The sequence below is a fragment of the Enoplosus armatus genome, chromosome 6, assembly GCF_043641665.1.
Source record: "Enoplosus armatus isolate fEnoArm2 chromosome 6, fEnoArm2.hap1, whole genome shotgun sequence".
Classification (NCBI taxonomy): Eukaryota; Metazoa; Chordata; class Actinopteri; order Centrarchiformes; family Enoplosidae; genus Enoplosus; species Enoplosus armatus.
The window spans coordinates 24,446,811-24,462,302 of record NC_092185.1 but is presented as its reverse complement, the minus strand read 5'-3'; positions in this window follow the sequence as shown (position 1 = coordinate 24,462,302).

Below are 15,492 nucleotides of genomic sequence, written 5' to 3'. Positions count from 1 at the left end.
GGATGCAGAAGGGCTGGTACCTAAGAATAAATCCCTGTGAAATGAGGCTTGTAAAATTACACGTCGCGCTCCACATGTCTTGCCAGGCTTCTTTTTCCATTTGTTGGGTTGGTAAGAAAAGGCAGCACTACAAGGCAGTTTATCGCCATGTTTTGAAAAAAATGCAAATATTTGTAATTGGTTCAAAGTATTGACAATTGTATCTAAACTAAATCCCACTATTGTTCTGGAGAAAAAGGAAAAAAAAAAAAAAAATCACAAACGCAACTGCATCGAACTATATTGTTCACCTGAGTTGAAAATGATCTTTAGTGGAAGAAAACATGCAGCATAACACCAGCGGGCCAAAGCTTCCGCTCATCCGGCAAAATAGGTCAAAATGGATTCAAGGGGGCCTATTATGCTCATTTCCAGCTCTATATTTTCATTCTGTGACTCCACTAGAGTAGCTTTGCGTGATTCACGGCTCAAAAAAGTCCTTATTGGTCTTATTCTGGCCCGTCATGCGGCCCCTCAGTTCACCCTCTGTCTGAAACAAGCCGTTTGGGCTCCTGTCTCTTTAAGGCCCCTGTTGAGGATAAGAATTCCAGTTCTGGGACAGAGTTAGAGTCTGGATCTCTGCTTCAACACACTTCAAAGTGGCACGGAAAAATCCACGAATAAAACTGCATCACATACTTTGAGATGGATAAGGTATATAGTAAATGGTGTTGTACCGCTGAATTACTAAGCACAGAACTGAACAAAAGGTTTGTGATGGAATTATGGGCTTCTACAGACGACATGAACTACACATTTTTTGTTTGTTTGTTTTTTTACTCCACACAATCTTCATCCCGGTCTAAACCTGGCGCCCACATTATCCACAATACAACACGGCCGCGTGCAGTTCGGTCGGAGATTGAGTGTGTTATGCTAGTGGCTGCTAATGTAGCCCTGTTCTGCCCTTCGAAGTCAGTAAAAGAAGGTTAATGCACATTTTGTGGTAATTGATGACGATTTAAGTATACGGGGGTAGTGAAGTCTTAATGTAATGGAGTCTAGACACTGCTGGTGCTGGTGATCTTCCCACGAGCTCCACCCGGACACTGAATGTGATGAACTGGAGGGGGCGAGCGGGTGTGCAGGAGGGTCGCAGCGATTCCACACTGGCGGCGGCGGCGGCGACACGATTGGCTGACGGAGATCGCGTCCAAAAATCTGGTTGGAATGGCGCCCAGCTGATTAGAGAAACATGAAGAGGGAGGGAATGCGAACGAGTGAGCAAAAGATAGTCTTCCCGACTGAACTCACGCTGAGCTTCATTACACTGGTTTGCATTAACCCTTTTTTTATGCGTACCGTATATATCGGCAGGCAGATCAGAGAAGCAGCCTGGAAGTCAAAGAGGTGCAGGTTTTAGCCCGTCTGGTTGAGTCACGTCGCGTCATATCAGATGAAGCAACATTTTGTTCCTGCATCGTGAAAGCAATCACATGTATTTGACTGCCTACAGTGCAACCCCAAAAATAGTATTTCATCGGCCCGCTTAAAATCTCCCATACGTAGCAGCAGATATTCCTCAGCTTTTGCAAGCAGTTCCGCGTGTTTAATTATCCGCGACAGGTCGCAATAAATGTGATAATGTGACATGAATTGGGCACAGTTACTTTCACCATGGACTGGCTACGGAAATGTTCATCAAAATGTTGTGATTGACCGATTCTGCAGTAAACCTCATGAACACGTCGACACCCTCTAAACCTAAATGATCTGGACTCAGACTGGAGCGTCCTTTGCGTCATTAGTTAGTTAGACCAGGCAGCGCGACATCTGAACGAAGTGAGGATTTATTGGTTAGAAAGACAGGAGAGGGCCGAGGCCTTGACAGTTTGTTGCTATGTGATATTGGAGCTACGTGCTGGAAAGGGGGGGGGGGGGGGGGGGGGGGGCTCTGGAGTCCTCAGCAGCCCTGCAGACAGAAATCGGGGAGATTAGGGAAGGTGGAGAGGCAGAGGAAGAGAGCTGTAACAATGAATTTAGGACATGAGGGATTGTGGGGGCTTACATCACGGCGGTTGGGTGATCTGTGAGTCAGATAGTGTCTAAGGTGATTTGCCGTGCAGTATGTGAGCAGCACCTGGCTTCTGTGAATGGCCGAGGGGATAATCCTTCACAACAGAATCTGCTTTGTCAATGGAAATCCTGTGAATTCTCGTAATTCTGATTTATAAACTGTGCGCCAACCGTATTTAGGAAAATGAAAGTTGCAGACGACACACAGTTTTCCTCAATGCTGCACAGTCGGGCACAGTTTTCATGGAAGAACCCAGTCTTCTGACCATCTTAAACTGGAGCTAAGGCCCGCCTCCACCCCCTGAGTCACCGTGGATGATAGGAAACCCTGTGGTGTGGCGCTCCATTCAGAGGAAGTGCGGAATCAAATGCCAGGAGACAACAGCTCGGAGACAGCCGCATATATCACTAAATGTATTTTAAATCAAATAAGCCTCATAGGCATGGTACTGAGGTCACTGCCAAAGCTAAATAAAATAAACAGTAATATATTCAAATCAAATGTAATGTAATAAATGTAATAAATTACGTTTCAAGAAATGAAATGGGTGATAATTTTTTTTTTTAAATATTTCTGAATGAAAGAAAACTTCAACTGAACAAACGTTGACGAAGAAAAATGAAGTGACGTAAATGAATTAAAGATGCACTCCGGCAATGTAGTATTGCACTTACGTAAGTACCCATGTCCCCCTCTAAGTGAGGGAATAGAATATTTGCAGGAAATTCATGCACTTTATTTATTTATTTGTTTTTCAAATGCTGGGAGATCCAGTCACCACTAAAGCCCCGCTATGCCCCGCGAGAGAGCCCATAAAAACAGGCGGAAATGCCAAAGTTACGCCACGTTAACGCTTGAGGCGCGTTGACTGATTTGCGACGTCAAACTCATGCACTGGGTGGCGCTGGCACTGGTAGCGGCACGGCGAATTAAAATGTCTTGGCGTCTTGGCGACGATTGGACGGATTGCCATGAAATCTGCCAGATATTCAGGATGAATTGTAATCGCTCTGTTGACCCCTTGACCTGTCATCTACTTCCAGCGTCAGGTCAAAATGTAAAGTACCTGCAAAAAAAAAAAGAGTCGGGTGCTAATTAGCAAATGTTAGCAACCTAACACAGTAAACTAAGCTGGTGAATATGGTAAACATTATATCTGCACCCCTTTACATTAATCCCTACATTTCCATGCCCACTGCGGGGATAAAAATAAACATAATATGAATATCCAGCAAAACGTTTCACGTACATCACCGCGTGTGAACAAATAGGAATTAAAGGAATCCCGACTTGGCGTCCCGTCAGTTAAAGCCCGCCAGCGACTCTGTAATATAACCTATCAAAGTGACGTGAAAATGCATCAGCGGGCCCGCCGTGAGACGCAGGAGTGAGTGTCACGACGGTCATTCATTAAGGCTTCAGCAGCAAAACATTCGTTTTGGAATCCGTCAGTGGCGCAGCCTGCCAGAGAACAGAATCGGCCCTCTGCCTTGCTGTCATAAAAATGCATAACTCACCGCTCCCCCCTCTGCCTCCCGCGCGCCAGCTTCCAAATATATATCGCACGGGCACGCGGCTCTCCCTGTAAATGTGCTGTCATGTCAGAACGAAGCCGGAAGGAACATTAACATAAAAGACACCCATGTCTGAATGATGAAAAAAAAAAAAGAAAAAAAAAAAAAGAAGCAGACAGATGAAGCCAGCAATGTTATGTAATCCATGTCTGAAAAAGGGGGCTAGACATGTCCTTGACTTTAAGTCTCCCTGGCATGGGTCAAGCTCCCAAAAGTACTGGATCCTACATTTCCCATAATGCGCCTTGACATCAAACGCCCACGTCTTTCCATCTCCACTCCCGGCTTTCTGGTCTGATCAAGATGTCATCATCAGGGGTTATTGTTGTGGGGTTTTTTTGTCTTGTCGTGAGAAAAGCTCCTCCAGTTGGCGGTGCCTAGAATAGAAAACGAAATGAATAGAATTACATATTCATACCCCCCCCCACCTCCTGTTGGTGTCCTTTGGTATAAAGCATGAGCGCGCTTGCGTGCAGATTTAGCCGCTGCTGAAAAAAGAGACGCAATTAGCGACCTGTTTTTCACGAGGGTAAGACAGCGTCACCTGTATGACACGCCGGCGATGCATGCCGCCGTGGTTCAGCATCAGAGTTCCGCGTGATTTGCCGGGGGCGGGGGCGGATTTACAAATGTCACACTGTGTGCAGCGTGATGACTCGTAATGCTGCTTTTAATGTGGCGGGTTCAGCATCGGCCACCTGTCCACCTGGCTAGCGCAGGGGGCAGCTATTATGTTACATAACAGGACGTTCTTTACCATCGAAGGCATCCATCTGGCTGGGAGTCAAACCGAAGCGTCTTTTCATTCATTTTGCGTGACAGCGAGCTGAGAGCAGCATCTTCGTGGCTTTGTTTATGTGGCGTACTGACTCGGGAAGCACCGCAAAGTGCTTTTAGATGCTTCCTTGATGGCCTGTCAAGTGCAAACACCCTTTGAGGATGCTCACATGCACAGACACCGCCGGGATGATGAGGAGGATGATGATGATGATGACGAACTGCTCTCACAGGCGTCCCGATGAATTATACAAAGTAGTCCAAAAGCAGCATCTTGCCCTGTGAGCCCATTAACCATGACAGTAATTCCTGCTCCTGCCAAGACGAGGTGGTGGTCCACGGTGTGCGTGTGCGTGTGTGTGTGTGTGTGTGTGTGTGTTTGTGTGTCTGCGGACAGAGAGAACATTGGCAAAGTTGGCAAGCACACATTTGCTGAGTAGCTCATATTCAAGCCACAGAATACAGCCCTGTTACTCGCTGATTGATCGTCAGGAGAAGTGCGGTGCAGAATCAAGATGAGGAAGTCGAATTCAGTTGCCAACGGGAGTGTGTGTGTGTGTGTGTGTGTGTGTGTGTGTGTGTGTGTGTGTGTGATAATGGGTATAGGGGTGTAGCTTTTCCTGAGCCTAGAGACAGGAGCAAAATTCCAACCATCCCAAATTCTTTGACTTACGACTCAGCGCTGCAGAGGCTGACACAAAAACGAACATCAATACTGGCTGCAGCGGAGACGAGGTACATCACTTTAAATCGGTGAGCTGATTAAATGCCTGAGGCATTGGAGAGAACTGTTGGGAACATTTATTACTTCCCTTCCCAAACTACGAGCCCTGCAGACCTGTCCCCGCCACGGTGAGGTGCAGGAATGTCTTTTTAATTCGCTGACTGGATTTCGGTCCATCAGCAGGAGCGAGCGGAGAGTGAAGAGCAGAATAGTCGGGCATTTCATTTGACGCTGATTCGTAGCATGTGTCGCGTTATGTGAGGACCACAAAGTCCATCCAGTGGGTGTGAGGATTTACAACACTTCGCCGAAGGTTTTGCATGATGCAAACAGCGAAATATTGATTTTATGTCTCCTTTCTGTGGTCCTAAAGAAGTCAAATTTGTCCTGAGGGCGGAGTCTAAAGTAAAATGTGTCCTCTTGAGAGCAAGAATAGACACACGTCATGGTAATCTATTTGATTTTGAGATATCTTGTGTGCAACCTGACATTTTGTTCTGGAAGAAATCTAATGGAGCGTTGGAAAATGGAAACAGTTCATCCTCTTGGGTTAACTGTTTAGATATTTCTAAGCTTAGTCCTGTGAAATTGATTGTTATGTGAATGTAGAATATGGGAATCAGCATCACAGTGACCCTGTCGAGGACATCACGCATTCTCCACGCTGGTCACGGAAGCTTCTGCGCCACATTCTTTTATGGGGGAGCATCCTCAAAATGGCACGGGACGTGCACGGCCCAGGACCGGACTGCCGTACCACAAGACCACAGAGCAGCTTCTTTCCTCAGGCTGTGAGACTCCTCAACTCCACCAAGACATGGGACTTTCTGTTATGCTGGTTTTACACAACAACACCACTACCTCTGCGTAATATATGTATGTAAGTAACTGTGTATATACTCTATATAACATGTGTATATATGTTCTGTGTGTAGCGTGAAGGGGGCCACAGCTACAGCTTTCATTTCAGTGTGCAGCCCTGTGTTGTAGAACGACAAATAAATGTACCCTGAACCTTGAACCACTCTCCTCGAATCATTTATAAGATGTCCACTTATGTAACAGTACATAAAGCTGCACTTGACTTCGTCCTCCACATTACACTTGCAAGCAGGAGCCAAGAAGTCGGTTTATCCGGATAGTTCTGCAGTTTTTCTCGGTGAACCAGCTTCTTGGAGCAGACCTCAGGGACCGCACATAGACTGTATAAAAGGACGACGTCGCCCATTGGTTTGTGTACTACCGTTTTGACACCTCGAGTTTGGCATTTTGGCGGTTGCCATCTTGTTTTTTTTGGAACCAGAAGTGACCATATTTGGACGAGAGGGTGGAGAGGACAACCTGCACCGAGCTACTGGCTACGCTTCTAACAAAGTTAGCTTGCAAATGTACTTACTTCAAAAAATGGTCGCCGTGGTAGCGGCTTGTCAATCACAAGGTATCCATGCCCTAGAGCATACGCTGCTTTATCGTCTATTTGACTCTAAATGGGACCATCATTTACGAAATGAACATCATCAAGTGAGAAGTGGGGTCACTTTCTCAGAGACTTCTATACAATCTGCTGGCCATTAAAAAGAATGCAGGTTTAAGGCACTTCCGCAGAGGTTGGTGCTCGGGACCGCATCACTACCACGACTGTTAATGAAATGAAATCACTCCAAGTGAAGTGAGGAGGTCTGTTTGGCAGGTTGCTCAGCATCTACAGCTCTTCGGGACATAAACAGACTTCCCGCCACTCGTTCATTATGTCTCATACAGTGTGAAAACTGAAAACACATGCAGAAGCAATGCACCGAGACACCCTAGAGTAAAATCTGTCACTGCTCACGGTGGAGTGACAGATTGGCACCAGTCTGTGCTTTCAAACATAGATATCTGGACTTTTACTCACATCCTGCAGACTTTCACTGGCAATAACAAGTTGCGCAGGGACTGCAGTTTTAATAAACACCTCGTCAGATAGGCTCATTTTCATTAGGCCTCCGTGTTCATTATGTGTTCATCTCCACGACGTCTCCATGACATTCCTGGAAAGACACAAACACAAAGACATGCCCATGAATCACACACACACACACACACACACACACACATTCACACTTATTGTCTCGTGTCATCTGGTATCCATAGCTGAGGTGTTGGGCAGTCCTGTTTGATGCTGCAAGCTGCCGGGATCCTACGCCGCACTTACTGCACTGTCCACCCTCGCTTCAACACTGACTCCTCTTTCCTTCCTCCCTTCCTTCGCTCTGACCTTGATTCCTAGGTATAAATGCAGTTTCAACTGACCGTTTGCCAAGCCCCCCACCCCCAAAAGGAGCAATGATGATCAAAGATAGAGAAGAATGGGCCTGAGCTGCAGTTACAGGGGCTGTCATGTCTACCTGATGTGCTCTTGTCTCTCCAGCAGTCCACAAAGCTGTCAACGCCCGGCTGCTGGCGGCTGATCCTCTTACACACAGCCTCCACTACACACACACACACACACACACACACACCTACTACTCAGCAACCTGCAGAGGTCAGGGGATATGAATGAGGGAAATGACCGGGGGGGGGGGGTGAGTAAGTGAAGTGAACTTTATAAATATATATATATATATGTATGTAGATATTAAAAACACAAAACTGGTTTGAATCAAAGTGAGTTATAAAGTAGATTGATGAGATCAGGGAATAAATCCCTGCAGTAACCTTAACCACCTTATTTTCATACAGCACACTGAAGTTGAAATATGTAGCTTTGCCAATAGCGTTGCATCGCGCATGGTAGTGTGGGGAATCGTGTACCCAGGTCCCAACATGGAGGGCCCTCAAGAAGCATTTTAGTTGCAATTTAAAAATGTTACCAGGATCAAAAGAAAATCGTCATTGCTGGCTGAGTGAGTAGTTTGCAATCAGGTCCCGTTATTTGTACAAAATGGATTCATTTAGAGGGGACCCACTGAAGCTGCACATGCACAGGGATCAGATTCATGTCCCAGCCCCCCCCCCCTTATTGTTGCCCTCTCCAGCCGTGGGAGGTAACTAAGCAACATTTAGGGAGGGCTGTTGAACACGTTTCCGGCCATCGGAAGAGTTGGAAAAGTGTCAAGTGTCGTAACACTGGACTCATGCTGTTGACTCCTTTGCGTCGAAATACGAAAGTTTACATTATTGGCTCTGTCGGCCCTGATTTGAGTTTTGCCCGCCGGGACTCCCGCCTATCCCTTCGCCTCCTAAAGTCTTGTCGGGGTTCTGTGCGAGAGATTTGCTGCTCCTCAGAGAGAATAACAAGGAAGGAAGCAGACTCACCTGTGTTCAGTCTGACTTTACTGTTATGGAAGCAAGAGAGTTTTATCTAACAGAAAAAAGAGTTTTCCATATATGGAGACTTTCAAAACAAATTGTCCAAAAAAGGGATTTGTGTAAAAAAAATATCAGAAAAGGTTGCTCTCGTGGTGCGACGGGACTTTTCTGGACTTTCTTTTTTTCAAATTCACCCGTGTCTTCCTCCCTGAATCTGACAATCGGCAATGCAGCTGTGCAGGAATGATGAACCAAACAGAAAACAGCAACAGAGGTACAAGTTTGAGACGCCAGGACGCAACCCCTCCATCAGAACCCCTCCGCCTCACCGAGAGACATCTCCAGTCTATGAATGAGTAATGCGTCCGCTGTAATGTGCGGAGCAGCCTCCAGCTATCGGCTGATGGAAGCCCTCGTCGGAGAGAGATGAATGATACGACGCTGACCCCGGGGGGGGGGGGGGGGGGCTGCATACATTAAACAGGACTGAAGGATGACTGCGATTGGATGACAGGACGGGGGGGTGGGGACGGGATTGTGCTTAACTAGTTTCTTATTAGAAAGCAGGGCCAGTGATTAACAAGTAATGAGGCAAGAGAGAAAACGGCAGGAAACACGTAATCTGTGTTAGCTGCCTAAATGATTCAATTAAGTCAAACATTTGTCATTTCAGATCTAGCGTGCAACTGGAGTTTGTTAGCTGGTGTTTGTCTCGTTTTATCCGACCTCTAGCATTAGTATGTGTGAAGTGTAAATGTGTGTGTGTGTGTGTGTGTGTGTGTGTGTGTGTTGCTGTCAATAGACTGTGCCCGTGCATGTTGATGTGATGCTAATAGGCAGCAACAGAGGAGCAGGGGCTGCATGGAGTTTGCCTCTAGGGCCAGAACCGGCTAACAAGAGCTACTCCATGAAGATTATGAGATTAAAGAGGCTTTGAGCCGATCCACCCCCCAAGTGCTTTCGCTCTTCCTGCCCGCCACACACAGCTGACCCGCACAGGTTCGAAAAAGCCTTTGGGTAAAGGCTGCGCGGCCGACAGTTGTTTGGATGCCGCCTGCGCTGTGCATTTAGCACAGCGCGTACAGTTACTCCTCCGCCTAATTCCTCTGCACTGTACACAAGGTCCTGGACATGACGTGATCATACTATGTGGACTATTGTACGTTAAAAAATTCAGAGGCAAGGTGTCACCTCTCTTTCAGTGTAAACAACATACTCTACTACCAGTGTGTGATTCAGCACTATACGATGATGATACTATACAATATGATATGATAGGACAGTCAAGTAATGAAGACATATAATTGCACACACCTACGAACCAAAAACACATTACCTCTTGGTGCTGAGCGGTTGATTTATTTATATATTTTCCTCCATTAATCTGTGTTGATAACTGCGAGCACCTGTAAAAAAAAAAAAAAAAAAGATGGCTCCTGGTCTTCAATACGTTCTTTCCGCGCGTGGATAAAGGCCGAATGAATGAAACCGCTGCAGGTATGACTGAATGCTTGCCGTGCCATAGCCAAGACACACAGAAACGCGTACCAGAGGGTAAAAGCGTCCAACGGTTCCTGATGGTGACCCTCATCCAGGGGCCTCGGCAGATGGATCCTGTGTTGGACACCTTCGTTTGACACAAGAAAACCCTAAGCCAGCGTTCAAAATGTATTCACCGACGTGGCCTACGGCTACGGTTTTGGACATGGGTTCTCCAACTGAGCGTGTCAACAACAGAAAGGGTCTCATTAGTCGGCCAGGGTGACATCTTTGTCCTTGAGTAGATGTGGATTTGAATCTCACCAGAGGCTTCTTTGGAGAATCTGGCTCTTGTAAACCTTTTGCCTGTTTATCAGCAAATACGACTGATTGGTAGAAATCTACAGGTGTCTGATGGAGTCCTGCTTGAAAGGTGACAGGCTATCGCTGTACTGCATCAGGTCAAATTTATACTTGACACTGTTGCTCGCAGCTCACTCCATCTTACTCATACACCCCCCCCCCCCCCCCCCCCCCCCCCCCCCCCACTAATACCTGTGAGCATTTAAACCACCTCTACAGACCCCTTGGTCTGAACGTACTTATGCTTCCCATGTTACTTAATTATTCCCTATTCTTGGTGCTCACACATGTTTTTTTTTATATTTAGAAGGCCACTGTTTATTGAAAAACTGAACCAAAGCCATTCAAAGTATGAAATACATAAATAATAGAGCTGCGACTTATAATATTATTTTGAGTCAACAAAGGTGTAAAAGGTTCTCATAGCCACAGTGGAGAATGAAGATGCGTCTTGTCTTAGCGGCTCACATTTTGCGACGCTTGTTTTACTTTTCGAGCTTCCGATGCGCAAATGACAGCCGTACGCACAGAACAATACATGCTCAGGAGACTCGCGTCTTCTGTGTGCAGCCGCAGGGGGACAAAGCTCTCTGTTCTGTCGTCAGCGGGAGCGCGGGGATTATATTTTTGTGGAGGAGAAAAGCCAGTCTGAGCTGCCCCGTCTGCCTCTATATAAAACACTGAGACCGATCCAGCTGCTCTATCGCACACTGTAACAGCTTAGCTTCAGGTCGAGATAAACACACACACACACACACACACAGTGTAGAACTCAGGATGAGGTTAGTGTCCTGTAGTGGGAGTGGGGGCACGGTCTCTATTGAGCAAGAAATCCGGATAGCTCCTCCAGAAAGCTCCACTGGAGAGATTTTAATACACCATAAAGCGCTGTCTAACGTCAGGCTATAATTTAACTAGTTAACTAGTTACTCTGACTAGGGGGGATGTGATTCACCACAATACTGACTACGATTGTTTCGATTGGCACATTTAGTAGAGCAATAAGTCCAGGACGTGTTTAGCCTAGCTTAGCACATAGACAGAGGAAACTAGGCTCTTGTATGTAAAATAAATATGCACTCCAGTTGCAGCTCTGGTCTGAGCTCCACCAACAATTAGCCCTTTTAGGTTAGGTTCCCCAGCGTATTGCTAACTGTGTTTGTCCATCGTTTGGTGCTGGGCAGGTGGTGTACAGCGGGCTTGCTTTTTTCCCCCCCTCTGAAAACAGCTGACTGCTGCTGGAAATGACGCTGATGAGAGCAGCGAGACTGAACCTAAACAGAACGGCTGGGGGCTGCGAAACAAAAACAATGAGCTCGAAGCCGCCGAAAGGGCTGTGGGGAGCTGCAGAATCGGGTGATAATTCCATGTGGGTCCATCACCTTTCACGTAAACATTCGATCCTTTGTTCATTTAAAATATTTATTACAGCTGCTTCGAAATTGGTTGAAAGGTGTAAAGAGCGACAAAGGAGCAAATAAGGACCTGCTCAGTACCAGAATCAAAGCCTTTCCCCCCCAAAACTTGACCTTAATGCTTCCCTTCGGTCCAAATAGAGGCATGGGGGCTGAGATGAAATAACTCCACTGGGGGTTGCCTTTTGCAACTTCTACACATCATCAGATGACACCGCTTAATGTAAACCATTAAGCATCAGCAATGAGAGGGGCAGATTTGTTCTTTCTTTCTCCTTGAGTGGTTTCAAGAGTGGATTCATTTAATGTTGCATTACTGCCCTTTACTGCGGAGGAAGGCCATTGTCGTGGGGTGGAAATGTCACACCACAGGAAGAAGCGCCTCCACCACAGGTGGAAATGCTATCGCCATGGGAAGAGCTGTTCTCATCACCAGCAGAGACATTAGCACTACACTGGTCTCGCATAGCCACATCTCCACACTCCACACCCATTATCATTCAGTAATGGGTGGGGGTGGGGGGGGGGCACTGGCTTGTTTGTTTTTCTTTTAACCAATCACAATCAGCGACGGTGCCCTTGAAAAACGGTAACATGCAGGTAGAGGAAGAGGAGGGGAACGCAGACTGAAATAGTCGGCCAATGGCAGACTTATCCCAACAGCCTACATCCGGTGAGTCGGACCAGCGCGACACAGACAGACAGCAGATAGAAGCATCACTGGCAAACAAGAAGCGTTTAGAAATGTCGTCGCCAGTGTAAGAAGAGACATTTTGCAACAGGCGGAACTCCATCACAGCAAGCAGAAATAACCCGTAGGCTACGGGAACCTCATAGACCAGGTTCCAGACTCAGAGACCCTGTAGGAACATTGTAGGCAGAGGTCAGTTGACAAATGAAATATCATCATCGTGAGCAAGACGAATTCAAAATACTTTGTTTCGGCGTGACAGGCTCCTGCAATCCGCCAGTAAACAGAGGAAGAAGGAGAGGTTTGGAAGTAAACGTGCCATGAATAGGACTTTTACTTCCAGAAGCCTGGATGCCCAAAAAAAGTACATATAGGCATGGTGACGCGGTCTCTGCAGGTAAAATGTGAAACAGCCATTGGGGCTGCAATTCAAATTTGTGTAGGTCAGGAACATACAAGAGCATCACCTGCCGTGTCACTTTTTCCCGGACGGCATATTCGGATGCGGACTCCCGTCTTAAAAGCAGGGGGCAAATGTGGCCACACAAGTAGAACCCACTCAAACACACACTCTCAACAGAGTCTGTCTTCACACAGCGGGCACAGAAATATGTCTGCCGTTTCCCTCTAAATCTGAACTGTAACGTAAACACCATCCAAAAGGCCACCATGGTTGGTTCAAGTGGGGGTGGGGGGGGGGGGTATGAGTGAATGGCTGGAGTCACTGGCAAAAAAAGAATGTAAATCTATGAGTCCGGTTAAAATAAAACTTTGTTTGCTGAAAGAGGTTTGGTCACACCAAAAAAAGAGTAGAAAGTCAAATAGAGGGTTTGTGTCTCACTGAAAAGGTTCTTCTGGATAAATGTGTTTTGTGTTATTTCAATCCATTTCCTGCGCAGTCTTGTGTCAACAGAAGGCAAACATCTGTGTCAGTATTTGGTCAGCAGGAACAGGATTTTGAATTATGGGCTAAACTCAAGTCTTTCAGAGTACAGTAACTCATCACAGGACATGCAAAGGCGACACGTTTCGAATGTAAATCCAGCACAATTACACAGCAGAGGACGGCGCGTGAGTTTAATGGGTGTTTTGACATGAGAAACATCTGCGACACAGTAGCACATCGCGGAAGAAAGAACAAGTTCAACAGTAAAACTGTCCACCCAGTTTGTGAATTAACTGACGCACACAAACGCGCACCCCCACCCACGCTCCCTTTCCATCCACCCTGTCATTTTAAGCAGGGATGGTGGACTCTTTCCAGGTTTCGTTTGGAAAAAAACTATTTCTATCTTCAAACTCCAAGACGCCTTGTCATTAGAGGGCCTCATATAGCAACAAGGCTGGTCCCACCCATCATAGCTCCATCCCCCCTCTCCCTCCACATCTCCCTCTCTCAGAGGCCAACACCTTTGTGGTTTTGCCTAAACAGTGCCAGAGCTGAGTCGCCCTGGCTTCATCAAGTCAATGTTACATTCAACAAGCGTATCCAAACACAACTTCTGTTCTTTCGTTGAGTTTGTTGGCTTATAATAAAAGCCACGGCGCACAGTAGCGCACATCTGGCTGCGCCGTCGTAAATCAACAGCGCCTTGACGCAAGCAGCCACATTCACCATCTAGTTCCCAATAAAACCCACTAAATTCCATTAAACTCCTAATGTACTTTACCCCCATTGGATTCCCCCCTAAGTAGCTTAAAGGTTGCTAAAACTGAAGGAAACATTCAAAATCCATTAGGCTACACAGCTAAGGGAAAGTCTTAAAGGAAAAGTATTGCCGATCAGCTTTATACCTTTTATGTAATGAATATCATTCGGTAGTGGTCCTTCTCGTAGCTTTTGCAGCCAGTTTCAAGTTAAATGTCACTGGCGAGCTAACAAGTTACTGGTGTGTTCACGTGTTGTCCCCTGTTAATCATCTGTTGCCTCTGTATATGTTAGCATGCTGCCTATGTGTGTGTGCACTAACTGGCAAATAAAGGGGGGGGGGAAAGCTATATAAGAGCGGATGTCTTGACCTCCCGTCCAGGCTAGCCTCTGTTCCACTGGCTTCTGTAACTCATTGCAGTCTCTCATTTGGCGTTTCTTGCACCCATCTATCTGAAAAAGTGTCCCTGGGGTTCACGTTCCACGTTCTGTAACACATTTACATCCACTTGGTGACATACCGTTGAGTGAGGCTCTGCTCCAAGGCTGGATTTTTAGTTATTAGCGTTTACATTGACGTCAACGGGATTTTGAAGGAAGTTTTCTTACTTCTGGAACAGAACCCGGACATTCTGGTTGAAGCTCTCCCTGTGACGCCAAGCCTCCGGCGCCACCTTCCTTTCGGGGGGATTTGAGAATTAAGTTCGCTTCGCCACTCCCTGGCCTGTATGTGGCTTGTGCATTTCCACATTTTTTTTAAAAATGAAATAGCCTGGGGTTTTATGTTCATTTCAGTTGAGCAACCATGTAACAGCTTAGCATTTAGCCGCTTTTCCAAAAATGAAACCGAAAAAAAAAACCTTGAAACTCTTAATGGATCCGTTGATGATTTAGGTGAGTATGTGTATGTGTGAGTGGAAATAAGAGGGTGGAAGTTGAAAAATACGGAGGGAGGAGGAAGGTGCAGTGCGGGTATGGAGGCGATACGAGGGGGACAGGGGGCAGGAGGAAGGAGGCTGGGAGGAGTCGCAGTAGTCAAGGGAGGAGGTGGAGGTAAAATTGGTGTGCAATTACTCTCTTACGCTCTTAAATTAGAGGGGAGGACAGTGCTGTCAACCTCCCTTTTCTACTCCTTTCTTATTTTTTCTCGTCCTCCCCTCTCCCTGCAGGGGAAACCATTTCTGTGACGCGACCACGGAAACTATTTTAGCTTCCTAACTGCCAAAGTAGCTTTTGGGTTACACAAGAGTCGCAGCGCTCCAACTGAGCGCGTGCCAAAGTGATTCGGAGATTTGACATCTTGCCGCGGAGAGAGAGAACAAGGTCTCTTTATAAACAGGATGAGGGATTTAAGTGCCATCAATTTGAATGTGTTTTATTGACCTATCAGTGCAGGGAGAGTGTTCCTGACAGGTTCGGGGTTTCAGGACAAATCGTGTTCCTAACGAATGCTTTAGTTGAAGTATATACCAAG